This window comes from Equus asinus, chromosome 29 (genome assembly GCF_041296235.1).
Source record: "Equus asinus isolate D_3611 breed Donkey chromosome 29, EquAss-T2T_v2, whole genome shotgun sequence".
NCBI classification, from domain to species: domain Eukaryota; kingdom Metazoa; phylum Chordata; class Mammalia; order Perissodactyla; family Equidae; genus Equus; species Equus asinus.
Genome location: NC_091818.1, coordinates 40,119,491 through 40,134,243, shown reverse-complemented (window position 1 = coordinate 40,134,243; position 14,753 = coordinate 40,119,491). Strand labels below are relative to the sequence as shown.

Genomic DNA, 14,753 nt, shown 5'->3' with positions numbered 1-14,753 from the left:
CATGTCCGCACCCGGGATCCGAACCAGCGAACCCCGGGCCGCCGAGAAGTGGAACGTGCGAACTTAACCGCTGCGCCACTGGGCCGGCCCCCTGTTCCTCGATATTTATGATGCGAACGACTAGGGGAGCACCACATTGCTCCACCGGCCAGCTGGCTGGATGAGTCTTTGGAGGGGTAACTGTGGTTGTCCTGTAGAGGGCGCTCTAAAGAAAGCCGCTTTCCCCAACGTGATGAAGGACAAGGATTAGACACAGGGAGAGCGGTCTGAAGACTTGTCTATCAAGACTCTTCTGCTTCCTTACCGTTTGCTTCTCAGCCTCTAAGATTAACATTAATCTAAAACGTAGCTACAGCTGAAAGTGTGGGCACAGGGATGTCGCACTGGCACCGTGGAAGGTTGTGCAAGAGCAGGGGGCAGGAACGCGGTGGCCACTTGCTGCACAAATGAGGTGCCTTAGAACGTTGTAGGCCAGAACCAAGCTCTAGCTCTCCGCGTAGTTTATGTGACATCATTTCCCTGCAGGGCAGCTGAAAATTATGGCTTTTTAAATTTGAAGGCCCTCGGGGAACGGCCTGGACACCAGATATCGGTGCTCGTGGGCATGAGGAGGGAGGTGAGCCGACGGGGGCCCAGCAGGGGATGTCAGCACAGCTGCAGCCCATTTCGTTCTGCCCTCGCCTCTGCTGCTTTCCCTTCCTGGCTGGCTTTGGCTCCATGTTTTGGGCTGTGACTAAGGTTTCGTGAGCTTTGGCAGCTAAGCAGACATTCAACAAGGGGACGCTTCTCCCTGTGCACACGGCTGTGCCTGGAGCTCCGTTGAGGAGGAGAAGTTGGCAATGGGCTGTGGCTTTTTTCCTTCTGGGCACTTAGACTGTTGAGGACTTGGTCACAGTCGGTCACTTGGGACGAGGGGTTGCTTTGGACAAAGGGCTCAAAGAGGATGAGGCTGGGCATTCTAAGAAGTGAGGTGGGAAACGAGAGACCTGGAACCTGGTCCTTTTAACTTGTCGTCTTGCACTATGAACTTCACAGTCATTGACACAGTCTCTGCCTCAGTTTCCCTTTTCACCCTGAGCCCCTTTTCCTCCATCTCTGTTTCCTCCATCTCTCTCCTCTGGCTTCAACCTCTCCTTATTTCAGGAGCCCAGTTCTCTCAAGAGTCCTCCTGAAAACTCCTTGCTATAGAAATCTACTCTGGATGCTCTATCAATCATCTACATGTTAGTATGAATTAAAGCTAATGTTCTACCTCCATATATATGACCCTATACTTCAAATCTCCAAGCTGGGGTCTTTCCCACGTGCAACAAGATAAAACCCAGCCATCTGCAGTTTCTCTCCTCTGTCCTGTATAAACATGAGGCAGAGGAAGGAGCTATTTCAAGATGGCTATGTGAAACTCCTTATTCCTTTTACATAGAGGAAGATTATATGATTCACCAGCTCCTACTCCTCATAGCTCAAAAAATACTAGCATCTCCTTTCTTGAAACTTTTTGAGTATGAAGACTGGGGAGTTAAAATTTTAGCGCAGAGTTCTCTGTAGCTAGAACCAAGTTTCTGAAAATGTGCCATGTTATATAATCCAGGGGAAGGGATGGAAAAGTACCAGCTGGTGTGAAGCTGGAGACTTTCCTGCCTCTGACTCACTCAGGCTAAAGGACTTGAATTAAGATGCATCTCAGAAAAGCCAAACAGAACCCATTCATTCTCCAGGGCTTCGCGTTCAGTGCGGGGAGCCGGAATGTCCCCATGGGACAGAGTCCTCCTGGGCAGTTGTGAAGGTTTACAAGGATTTCTCTTGTGGCCCTCGAGGCCTGCTTCCAGAGCCTGCTCCCTCTCAGATGCCCAGCACCCTCCTGCCCTGTCTGTGGCCCCATGGCCCTACCAGGCAGACTGCCTCCAACAGCCCCACTGGCTTGCCTCTCCTCTGTCCCATGGCCTCAGATCCTGCTCCAGGTCGCACTTGCAATATGTTGTCATTAATTAAACAGTTAGATGGATCCTCGCCATTGTGTCAGCTAACCAAATAGAGCACCTTTGAAAACACACTGTAAGGATAGAGCTCGAAACAGTGCCTAGTGACTTACGCAGTGACAAAATTGGCTGTTATATCGGGAATAATAAGCCTGATGGGAAGGAGATGTTTTCGGCCAAGGAGCCTTTTGGAGGCCCCTCCAATCCTATGGCTGCCTTCTCTACTAAGAGTCTTGTGTGTGGGAGGCCTTGGGCCAGCTTTTCTCCCTTCCCATGCCTCTCACCGCTTCAGGATTTGAGAGGCAACTCCCCGCCATTTCTAAATGACTACCTTTGAAGGACCTCGTTGATCGTCTTGCTGCTCCACTACAGGGTGAGCTAAGGACTGGCTGAGTGTGCAGGGCCTGGAGGGGTCTGACAGAGGCTTTAAGAGATGGAGTGGGTACTGGACCGCTCGGGTTTAGGAGGCAGAGGGTACATGGGGGCCTGGCAGCATGAGCGTGCCGGGGTTTGGGGAGATTGCTTTCAATTTGGAGCCTAAGAAGGAAGGAACTTTCCCCACCCAAAGAAGTGGAAACTACCTCTGTTTGTCTCCAGTGCTGATCCTCTGGCTGGAATGATGGAGAGAGCGACAGCTGCAGCTTTGCCATCCTCTGTCACTGCCTACTGCCTCCCTGGGCCCTGGGTTCTCCACCAGGCAGTGAGCAGACACGCACAGTGGCCCAGCACCTGCTCACATGCACAGCAGGAGGATGGGGACATCATCTTGCCATTCAAGGAGCTCCCAGTCCACAGGGGAGTTGGTAAAAACTCTGAGATACAGGCTTGCCTGAGATAGCAGAACTGAGGAAGAGGGCCAAGATAAAAGAAAAGAAAAAGGATGCAGAACTCCTGCCCACAATTGTCTTAGCGAGTGTGCGAGTCCAACTCACCAGCAATGGTGCGAGGTGTTGTCTTTACTCTGGAAGCCGCCCTGAGAGCCTCTCAGATCTGCAGATCACTGAGAAGCCCTTGCCTTCCAGAACACCTGACTCAGTCTCAGAAAGCATTTTATGTTTCAGATTGGGCAGAGTGTGAAGAATAAGTGGGAAACCCTGGCCAACCACCCGGACCGAACAACCACAGCCAGCTCCCGTTCCTGAGGCTGTCACCTCGTCGGACTGACCCGTCAGTTTCTAGGGTTCAGGTGTCTGTATTAGCAAGCTCTCCTGGAGATTCCCATGTGTGGTCAGTGGCCGTGGGGAGCATGGGGAGTGGTGGAGAACCACAGCAAGGGCTCCTGCTGCGTAGACAGGAGAGCAGCGCCTTACTGTCAGTAAGGCACTCACTGGCTTCTCCCTCCTCAAATATCACTATTCATTCCGGGTCCCCTTTGCCGTGGTTGACATGTGTATGCCATGGTCCTCTGGACCCCAAACTCCCATGTCCATCTCAAGTTGTGAGACAAAGAAGGAGACAGAGCTGCTGGAAAGGCTGGCCATTGTGGAGTCTCGTGGAAAGGTTTCCTCTCCTGAATTATGGCCTTTTCCCTGATATAGTCACAGGTAGTAAACCATTTTCCATCGAGTCACACACACTGTTTTCTTATGACATCATTAATCTATAAAAAAAAAGTTTGGAAAATGATATTTACACAGCCTATTGATGAATGGGGTACCCAAGTCTGGACATTATTCTAGAAGGTGCATTATCCTACTTCTAAGGTTGCATTAATCCCCGTGACTAATTTTTGCTAAATCTTGCCTTTGGCTATCTGAAAACGTGTCAGTTTATGTCCAGGGAAGTCCAAGTTGTTCTAGAGAATAGAATTTCAAAGCTGGAAGAGAGCGTAGAGGCCGTATGATCTAATCCTCTCGTTTTACATAGAAAGAAACTAACGTCTAGAAAAGTGAATCCATGACTAAGGTCATGCACAGGAAGGTGGTAGAGACAAGGCTGCAGTCCAGCGATATTTCCACTAGCATAAGTGTTACATTGTTTTTCAATTGTTCAGCATCATCCCTTAGTCCACCGTAGACGCACAGGTCTTAGTGATACCTGGCTAATCACATATGATTCCTGGCCCGGAAGATGCCCATCATTTCTGGCCTCTGGCTGTTGTTTCTCTCCTCATTGGCAATAATGCCTATAAGCTTGTGGGTGAGGGATTTAGGAAATATTTCTCACCCCAGAATCCCGCCCTTTGTAAAGAAAATATAAGGAAGTGCTTAAAATTTGAACACAAACAATTATCCATCTGCTTTAAGAGGCTCTTAATAGAACACACGTGCTATAGTTCAGAAAAGCAGAACCACACATGAGGAACTTTCTATAACGTAGTGACACACACTTTGCATATCTATGCATCATTGAGAATCTAACATTATTTAATGAGATCCAAACCCTTGCCATGTCTCATGTTACTTTATAACACAAATTCCTAAGTTTTATGTCATCTGTAGAGACTGCTGAGTATTCTTTTGATTTGAAGAACCATAGAGAACAATGAGAAAGCTTTCCACATGTACCTGTAAGAAACTCTAAGCTCTATCCAGAGTTAGTGTCTGTTTCCTTCAAGGCTGGGTAAGCCATTCATAGCTGGTACTGTATTTAATACTTGCTAAAGCTGACATAACCCTACGTGGAAGTGAATGACATTTTCATGACCCACCCTCCAAGTCAACGTTTCCCAAATGGGATTTCAAAAAGACATTGATGGGTTTGCAGCTCTCAGACTTCGCATTCTGACCCTCACTGACAACTTCTGAGTCTAAGGGATGGGTGAGCTTCATTTCCACGCCCTTTGTACGGTATGCGAGTCCTATCCCATCCCTCCCACATGGCTCACGAGCCTACTTTTGTGCCTCGGGTCTGTGGAGCCCAATCTTCTCTTTCTTGTTTTATTTGATCTTTGATTCTGCCTTTTTGGTGGTTATGTTTTTCTTATGGTGAACCGATGGGCAGAACTAGCAGAATTCCAGGTATTTTAAGATGAACCCTCTATGTATACACTTTTGAGGGGTAGCATCGTCTGACCAGGAATGCTTTGTCTCTGGATGGAAGAGGCAGTCTCTGCATTTGGAAATGTTGCATTCAGGGAAGTTTTGATGGTTCATGGTGCTGCTATCTAATAAGATGACTTGAATCTGGAATGTGTGAAGCTATAATAGCCTTCTTCTTGAGTTGATTTTGGAAGTCATCGTAGCTGGCACTGAGGTGAGGGGGCATGATGAGATGACGAGGGTGATAATAACATTGTCAAATTTGAGTTAGGCTTTTTGAATGTTAAGAAAGTACAACTCACCTCACCTCACTAAAAAGGGGTACGTTGGGCTGCGTGGATGCAGGCACCTCCCGGTTTCACCCGGCCCACCTGCCTTCCCTCTCCAGCCCTCATCTGCTCTCTCAGTGGTGGCAGATGGGGCGGCTCTGGTGTCTAATCCGCAGTCCCAACCTGATGGTCTCAGGGTGGCCCCGGCTGCTCCCTGCACATCCAGACTGAGGGGAGGTGCGGTGCTGTGGGCAGTGGGATCCAGGCGCCCAGTTGCTGACTGCAGGGACTCCACCTGGAAGTGCAGGTGGGTTCACATGCCAGGAGGGGAAAACAATCTGAAGGTACGAGATGGAGAGTGGTGAGACTGAATGCCCCTGCCCTGAGCCCTGACCAGTGAGACCGGAGATCGGAAGCAGCTGGCATGCAAATTCCTCTTCCTCCCCTCCCCTCCTCCCTCCTACCCCCACCCCTGATGGGTGCTGTGCAGTGATGCCGTCAGACTTTCCCCGAAATGTCCCACATGACTGCACAACCAGCTGTGTTTTCTTTTGAGGCCATGACAGTGGGGGGCATACACCTGTATTTGCTCTTCCCACATTCTCACTTCCCTTCCCTTCCCTCCCTCCTGCTCCTGCTGCCCTGGGATGGCACCCACCTGTCCATAAAGCATCAGCATCTCACATTTGCCTCAGGATTTGTTTTTTAGGGAGCACAGGCTATGAAGGGGTTTATTGTAAAGTTGCAGAAGGTTTGGAAGTGTAACCAGGAGCTATGAACAAACTCACCCAGTTCTCCTTTCTCACTCAGTTTGCCTCCGAAGAGCTGCGGTGGCATGGAGAGTGAAGACCCTGGTTTTCTTTATCATGGTGGAGCTGCTTCTCCACATGTCTTTGCTTTGGCTTCCTCTTCCTGATGAGCCAATTATTTACACCAGATCTCATCAGGAGACGAACTAGTCGGTTTAACCAATGACTGTCACACTTATTGGGCATATATTTTGCACTGAGTCAGGTTACTTACGGCTTGCTAGCCAGCTTACAGATACGTGACTTGTGGATTTGTGGCCCTCTCAGGCTCAAAGAATAGCTAGCCTTCCTTCCTTAGGTGAGAATCTATTAGAAGGACGGAGTCAGCTAGAAGGAGAAGTTGGGGATGGCTTGTTCAGTGGAAATTCCAACGGAACAAAGGAGGTGGGTTTTCGGCTCTCATAGACAGGCTCTCTGGGTGTCTTTCACAGGCCGGTGACATTTGTCCTTAGCTACTCTGGCCTCTCCCATAGCTGCCTCTTGGCCGTAGTCCTGGATGCAGTTCGACCTCGCATTCTCAGGGATCATTTCAGCTCTTGGACAGAGACTGGTTCTGCACTCAAGTGATAGCTAAGGTGCGCTGTTGAGTAGAGGGGAATAAAGACACAGGTGAGAATTTCATCCGTCCTGTTCCTCAAGAATATGATAGTAAATTGAGGGAAAACCTACCTTCTCTGACTGATTACCCAAGGTATCTTAAGGAAGATGGCGACATGGAGGTAGTTTGGGAGAGTTACCTGGCTAGTGAATGAGTTGTCCTGGAACTAGGAAGGTAAGTAGAAAAGACAAATAGAAAAGACCAAATATTGGCAGACTGAGCGATGAAAGAAGATGAAGAAAAGAGGAAGTGAGTGCCAAGGAAACTGGCTAGGTGAGAGGCCCTGGTGGCTACATTGGCCCTGAGTTCTAATTTGCAGCAGTGGGAAAAGAAAAGCCAATGTAGGGCCTTGGAGGATGCGAAATAAGAAGAAGATCTTCTCACCCTTATTGAAGCCTTACTCTAAGGATGTTATCTGGATTATTTTATTTAACCATCATAGGGTAGGGGAGGAAGGGCTGTTCTTCTACCTTGTAGGTCCTTCTGGCTGGCCTAAGGATTAAATTGACATGAGACGGATTAACAGGAGAAAATCAAACAAAGTTTAATAACGTGTATACATGGAAGAAACCCAGGAAAATTGAGTAGCTCACCAAAGTGGCAGAAGCCACTACCTTAAATATCATCTTCAACTCAGGACAAAGGAGGATGTTGGGGATAGTGGTTTGGGATTTCAAAGGGGAGGGAGGCAATTTACGTGGAGATGGAAAAACAAGTGTTTGATAAACAAAAATTGACCATGCCTTGCAAAGAAAATGAGAGATGGAGAGGACTTTGATTAAAAAGCCCTTGTTAGGTTCCTCCTTGTCTATCGCATCTGGTTTGTATCATCCTATAGTTATCTTACAGTGTTAGCTCCTTCCAGGAACAGCCCTTCTATATTCAGTTCTTTCAGGAAGTTAATGGGATGGTCAAAGTTTCTTTCAGAGTCTTTGGTTCTTAAAAATAATCAAGCCAAAGAGACGTGTTTTGGGGTGGCCAATTCTGCTCCCTCACAATAGCAACGTAATGAGGTTTTACAGATGAGGAAACTGAGATATAAAAGGGTGAAGTGATTTGCCTAAGTTCCCACAGCTCGAGGGAGACAGGGTGAGGATTCAAACTTTCTCATGCTGTACCACCCCCCTCCCCTCCCAAACCTTCAAAGATGGGAAAACTCGACATATGTTGAAAAGAACTCCAGGTCACTATAGAACATGGTTTTGGTAAACATTTTTATTTTCTACTCTCTACTGAAGCCTGTTATCTTTCTGTTTAGAAACACAAGTGACAACAGAATGACACTGCCCACTTGCTGGATCATGGTGACACTGCTGATCAATGCAGATCTGTTTCACAATTACGACCAGAGGGTCAATGTTTTATATCAACTATGCATTTAGAATCCCATTCATTCGTCCATCCATCCAATCATCCAACACACACTTATTGAGCTCCTTCTGTGTACTATGTTATATAATGACCTTGTGCTGGGCCCCGAGTTTACAAAGTGAACAGAAAAGACAAGGTTCCTACCCTTGTGGGCCCTTCGAGATGTGCCCTAGTAGCCACTAGCAACTTCTGACTATCGAGTCCTTGATATGTGGCTGGTTCCTATGAAGATGTACTGGAAGCATAAAATATACACCGATTTCAAAGACTTAGTACAAAAACAGGTAAAATATCTCAGTAATAATTTTTTATATTGATTACATGTTGGACCAATTATATACTGCACATAATGGGTTAAATAGAATGTATTATTGAAATTAATATCACTTGTTCTTTCAGTTTTTTGAATGTGGCTACTAGAAAATTTAAGATTGCATATATGGCTCTCATTATATTTCTATTGAATAGCACTGGTCTGGAGAGAAAGCTGGATCCTGTGCAAATAACTAGAGCGCAGCTAAGGGGAAGTAAAACGTGCTACTGAGGCAGGAAACGTCGGCACGTCACACAGCCTATGCTGGACAGTCAAGGAGGGATGTGTGAAAAGAAGCTTGTGTCTCCAGTAAATGGTAGGTTTTGTTATTTTTAGTGCTATTTCTAAGAGCAGCAATGTTAGTTGCGCAACTGTTTTAAGGTATAAAGCATTCATTTGTTTAACTGCTAGACTTGGTCATGGATACTGATCAGATTAGCTCAGCCCTTGTGTTAATGAAGGGCTGATTGCTCTCTATGGATGAACCATGAATAGTGTTAACTGCGCGTGTGTGTGAGTGTGTGTGTGTGTGTGTGTTAAAGGAGCAGCACTATGTTTTAACAATGATAGTTAACATTTGTGGAGAATTGACTTTACCTGAGACATTCTTCTAAGTGCTGTTAAGGTATTATCTCACTCCATCCCAGGAGCAGCTCTCTGAGGAGGTAGAACGCTCAAGGTAGGCGTGGGGGAGGTTGAGCAGCTCGTTTCTGTCACATCACCAGAGAGCGAGAGAGAGAGGGAGAGGGAGAAAGAGGGGGATAGATTGATTGATCGATTATGAGGAATTGGCTCATGCAACTGGAGAGGCTGAGAAGTCCCATGACCAGCCAGTCTGCGAACTGGAGGCCTAGGGGAGCCAGCCGGTGGTGTAATTCATTCCGAATCTGGAGATCCGGTGACCAGGGAGTTGATGGGGCAAACCCAAGTCTGAGGGCCAGAGAAGAGGAGATGAGATGTTCCATCAAACAATGAGGCAGGAAAAAGGGTGAATGCCTCCTTCCTCTGCCTTTTGTTCTATTCAGGCCCTCAAAAGATTGGATGATGCCCACTTACATTGAGGAGGGCAACCTGCTTTACTGAATCTGCGGATTCAATGCTCGTCTCATCTGGAAACACCCTCAAAGACACACCCAGAAATAATGTTTAATCTGCGACCCCGTGGCCCGTCAAGTTGATTCATAAGATTAACCATCACAAGCTCTCAGGGATCTCATTCATTCATTCATTCATTCGTCCAATATTTATTGGGTGTCTGTTATGTTCCGGGCACTGAGTGTGATGCTGGAAAATCAATGAGGAACAAAAACAGACAAAGACACTGCACCCCTCGAGCTGGTGGCTCAGAGAGACAGGCAGACACCAATCAAAGAATCTGAAAGGCTCTGGATTAGATAGATGATGTCTAAGGTCCCAGGTGGCTCTCGAGAAGTAAATAGTTCTCTTCAGTCTCTGAACCTCATAACTCCTAAAGAGGAGAGTCATCAATTCCTGGCAGTCCAAGGACCCAGATTAACAGGAATTTGCCTAGCTGGCTGGGGAGAGTTTCCTTGACTTGGCTTTGGTCAACAGTACCACCCCATGCAGAAGTCAAGTCCTGTTGTTCTGGAGGCTCCTTGCTTCCCGTCCCTGGCCTCCCTCCCTTGCCCTGGTTTGTTATTTGTTTGTTTTGGAGGGGAGGATGCCATCTTTAGTGACAAGTACTTCTTCCTCCATGACACTGCAGAGCTGATCGCTGGCCTGTGTTGAACACAACATCTCTTTGGCTGTAGTCCTGGCCTCTTTTCTGTTCCTTTTGGCTATCAACTTGTTGCCTCCTGGTGCTGCCTCATGGAGTTTGCCAGGAAGCCAAACAACCACAGTTGCTCACAAGGGCTTAAGTGGGCTCCTTAGCCAAGGGCGTTTTCTCACCCTTTCTCCTTCAGCTCCACCAATTCTTGAACTTCGTAGGCCTCTGTGGTGCTCCATTCAGAGGCTCATTCACGTATATAACAGACATTGATTCCCTTCTCTGTGCCAGGCACTAGGGGGGATGTTAAGACTCTACAAATCCTTCTTCATTAGGAAGAAAGAAGAAATGGAAAGGACCCAGTGTGGAGCATGCACACACACACAAACACACACACATCCACGAAGCCAAAGAAAAGAAAAAAATGGACAAAAGGATTAGGGATTTAGGAAAATAGAAGCTTTGATACAGAATGAAAAAGTTTGAGGTTGTAAACATTAGAAAAGATTGCGTGAGGACTCAAGGGTCGAAACATAATAGAAAGGAAAGTTTCTCAGAGAAACACTGCCCAAGTCTTTCCACTCCGTGAAAGACAGAAAAAGCAATTTCAATGAGACAAGATGAAAAAAAGGAATCACATCTGAATTGTGTGGTGAGAAATCTTTTTAAGCTTAAATTTTTGTCAAAGTTATACACACACTGTGTTTAAAGAGTCAAACAGTTGTATTAGGTTCATAATAAAAACAACATTTCCCTATCCTCCCCTTCTCTTATCTTCTTTGCAGAGGCTGTCACTTTTACTGCTTTTACCATTTATTTCTACTTCTTTGTTTTTTATTCCTCAACACCATTTTTTACTTGCCCCTTTAACTCTTTCCCACAACCTCCCACTGTGCATTCACAACTTCCTCATCCCGTGTTGTCTCAAGTTTCGGTCAGTTGAATTTTTAGTGTTTACTTTACTGGGACCATCTACATGCTGAGCCATGTAGTATACTGTATTAGTTTTGACTTATGCCTAACCATTTACCCTAAAACTCAGCAGCTTAAAACAAGAAACATTTATCATCTCAACATTTCTGTAGTCAAGAGTCCAGGTATGCCTTAGCTGGGACCTTTGGCTCTTGGTCTCTCACAGGCTGTCATGAAGGCTGCTGGCCGGGGCTGGGGTCATCTCAAGGATAAACCCAAGGGGTATTGTTTCCAAGCTCACTCACATGGCTGTTGGCAGGCCTCAGGTCCCTGCTGGCTGTTGGCCAAGAGACATCAACTCCACCACCTGGACCTTTCCATAGGGCAGCTCACAACATGGCAGCTGCCTTCCCTATGAGCAAAAGAAGGAGAGAGCAAGACGGGTCAGTCTTTGTCACCATATCTCAGAAGTGACACTCCATCACTTTTCTATTCTAGGCTTTAGAAGTGAGTCACTAGGTCCAACCACATTTAATAGGATGGGGTTTGTGTTAGTTATCTACTGTTGCATAACACTATTATCACACATTTAGTGACTTAAGACAGCACACATTTATTATCTCATGATTTCCGTGGGTCAGGAGTCTGGCCACGGCTGAGCTGTGCCCTCTGTTGAGGGTCTCACAAAGCTGCAATGAGGCTGCAACCTTGTGGTTGCAGGACTGAAGTCTTCAGTTTCTTGCTGGCTTTCTGCCAGAGACCGCTCTTAGCTCCTTGAGGACACCCACACTTACTTGTCATGTGGGGCTCCCTCACATGGCTTCTTGCTCCCGCAAAGCCAACAAAGGAGAGAGACTCCAGCAAGACCAACATGACAACCTTCCGGGATGTAATCCCACACATTCTGTTGTCAACTTTGCTGCATTCTGTTGGCTGGAAGCAAGTCACACATCCCACCTGCACTCAAGGGGAGGAGATCTCACAGGGTGTGAACCAGGAGGTGGGGATCATAGGGCCACCTCATGACTCGGTCTACCACAGGATCACACAAAGGTGTGAATAGCTATAGGTAGGGATTATTGGGGGCTGTTGTGGACTGAAGTGTGTCTCCTCAAAATTCATGTTGAAGCCCTAACCCCAATGTGACTCTGTTTGGAAATGGGGCCTTTAAGGAGATAAGTAAGATTAAATGAGTTCACAAGGGTGGGGCTCTAATCAGATAGAACTGATGTCCTTATTAGAAGAGGAAGAGAGGGCCAGCCTGGTGGTGTAGTGGTTGAGTTTGGCATGTTCTGCTTTGGTGGCCTGGGTTCATGGCCCTGGATCCTGAGCACGGACCTACACCACTCGTCAGCCATGCTGTGGTAGTGACCCACATATAAAGTGGAGGAAGATTAGCAGTGATGTTAGCTTAGGGCTAGTCTTCCTTAAGCAAAAAAGAGGAAGATTGGCAATAGAGGTTAACTCAAGGCTAATCTTCCTCAGCAAAAATAAAAAAAGAAGGAGACACCAGAGATCTCTCTCTCTGCCATGTGAAGATGCAGGGAGAAGTCACCATCTACAAGCTAGGAAGAGAAGTCTCACCAGAAAGCAATCTTGAAGACACCTTGATGTTCGGCTTCCAGCCTCAAGAACAGTGATAAGACAAGTGTCTGTTGGAATTACAGCAGCCTGAATGGACTAACACAGGGAGCATTTTAAGTCTGCTACATGCAGTATGATTGCTTTTTCTTTTGAAATTATTTGAGACATATAGAAAATTTGCAAAAATAGTACAGAGCGCTCACATATACTCTTCCTCTAATGTGAAACCTTATGTATTTTTCTTTTCTGACACATTTTTTGTTTTCTCTGAAGTTAAACCAAGCTTGATATTTCATTTTCTTGGTTTTCTGTGTACCTATCACTCACAGAACTTCAAATTCTTTTCTTTCAATCTCCCCTTAAGACGTTTAGAAACTTCAAGCATTCCGTCTATTTCATCTTCTTAAAGGGGTCTCTCCTGGAGCCTTCTGATCTGCTCCACCCCTCGACCAGGTGAGCTCCATGCTGGGGATACAGCCGGCATCTTGGGATGTCTCTGCACCGTGATCTTGGGGATTCCCTTCCTCACCCTGATGCAGGATCCTCTGTTTCCCATTTTTTCCTGAGTTCCTCCTTCTCAGCTTATTCTGTCAAGTTGGTGGAGCATGCACTGATGCCTTCTTGAGAATGGTGCCCGGGGGGTGCATTTTTTTCATTTTGTTACCTTGCATGTCCAAAAATGTCTGTATTCTTTCCTGACTCTTGAGGGATGTAACCTGGATATACTAGTCTGGGTTGGGAATCCTTCTCCATCAGAATTTTGAACACGTTGCTCTGCGGCTCCTAACTTCCAGGGATGTGACTGAGAGACCTGATGCCATTCTGATTCTTGAGCCTTTGAAAATAACCTGTTCCCCATCCCACTCGGAAGCTTGTAGGACCTTCTCTTGTTCCTGGGGTTCTGAAATTGTGTGACAATATGTCTTGGTCGGGGACTATGTTCTTTCATCCTCCTGGATATTCAGTGATAGCTTTTAATCTTCAAATTCGTGTCCTTCAATTCCGATCTGCTTCCTAGAATTACTTCCCCGGCGATTGCCTCTCCTCGTTTTCTCTGTTGTTGCTCTCTGTGCTCCTGTTCCTCAGATACCAGACCTACAGGACTGATCCTCTGATTTTTTATATCTTTTCTTTCCTATTATCCATCTCTTTATTTTATTTGCTCTACTTTATAGGATATTTCTGCAATTTGTATTCTAATTTATTTTTTCCATTTCTATGATTAAATTTTTAATTTTCGAAAATTCTGGGTTTTTTTTGTTCAAGCTTCACTTTTATGTAGTACATGTTCTTGTTTCTTGTTCTCACTCTCTAAAGCTGTTAGTGAGAGCTTCTCTTTTGGAAGTTGATTTCGTCCTTCACGCATAGGCTCTGTTTTCTCTAAATTGTTTTCTTTTTTCTATTTATTAGATTTGCCTCTATCTTCCTTGCTAGAGATTTTCTTCAGTTGTCTGGTCACCCGTGACTGATATTTTAGAGTGGGAGGGCATCACGTTGGTAGAGCTTTGTGCATGTGGATGGCGTGTGTTTACAGAACTTTCCAGAAGGGCTGTCTGGTGAGCTGTCCAGTTTGGGAACTCCCTTGGCTGTCCTGCTCTTCTGTCTTCTTGGCTGGATCAGCGTCCACAGAATACTCAACCCATCTCTTGCCGGGAGTAAAGGCCTGACTCAGACTTCTGAGAGCTAAATAGGGAAAGAGGGCTGGGGTCAGGTCTCAGCATATGTATATTTCCACATAATTCCTCTCATCCACACCTCTAGTATCCCCCACATACTAACATGGAGAAATGATTTCTTGGAATGCATGTGAAGAGGCAGCTGCTCCTGCCATTTATATGGGACTCTTACCACCTGATTAGTTTACCTGTGAAGCTGTCCTTCAGTCTATTCCTTATCTTTGGTGGTAAGTGGGGTTTAGCACAGACCTGAGTGAGTTTCACTTTGACACACTTTAGGCCTTCCCCCATCTGCCTCACATCTGAGGCTGGGAGGCCTTGTCTCCAGATGAGATGTGTTGTGTCTCCACAGTCTGCCTGCTGACGCAAAGGTCAGACAACATACCATTGATGGCTTGGGGCCTTGAACTAGATCCGTCATTTTTCTAATTTTCTCATTTGGAGTACAAGTGGGAAGAATTATAACGCAAATATCTAAAAATGCAGGAGAGACCTACCAAGTCATCAGCTTTCTGGCTGTCAGCCTCACTGA

General features: G+C 46.3%; 1 long non-coding RNA gene across 3 annotated transcripts in view; it reads left to right on the top strand.

The window, feature by feature from the left end:
* The window catches only part of LOC106831246 (uncharacterized), a 53,711-nt gene that overhangs the window by 26,422 nt on the left and 12,536 nt on the right, over window positions 1–14,753 (top strand). For all 3 annotated transcript variants that reach the window (XR_011499241.1, XR_011499242.1, XR_011499243.1), the window contains exon 3: window positions 8,476–8,636. This is a non-coding gene — a long non-coding RNA (uncharacterized lncRNA). The remainder of the gene's footprint in view (window positions 1–8,475; window positions 8,637–14,753) is intronic.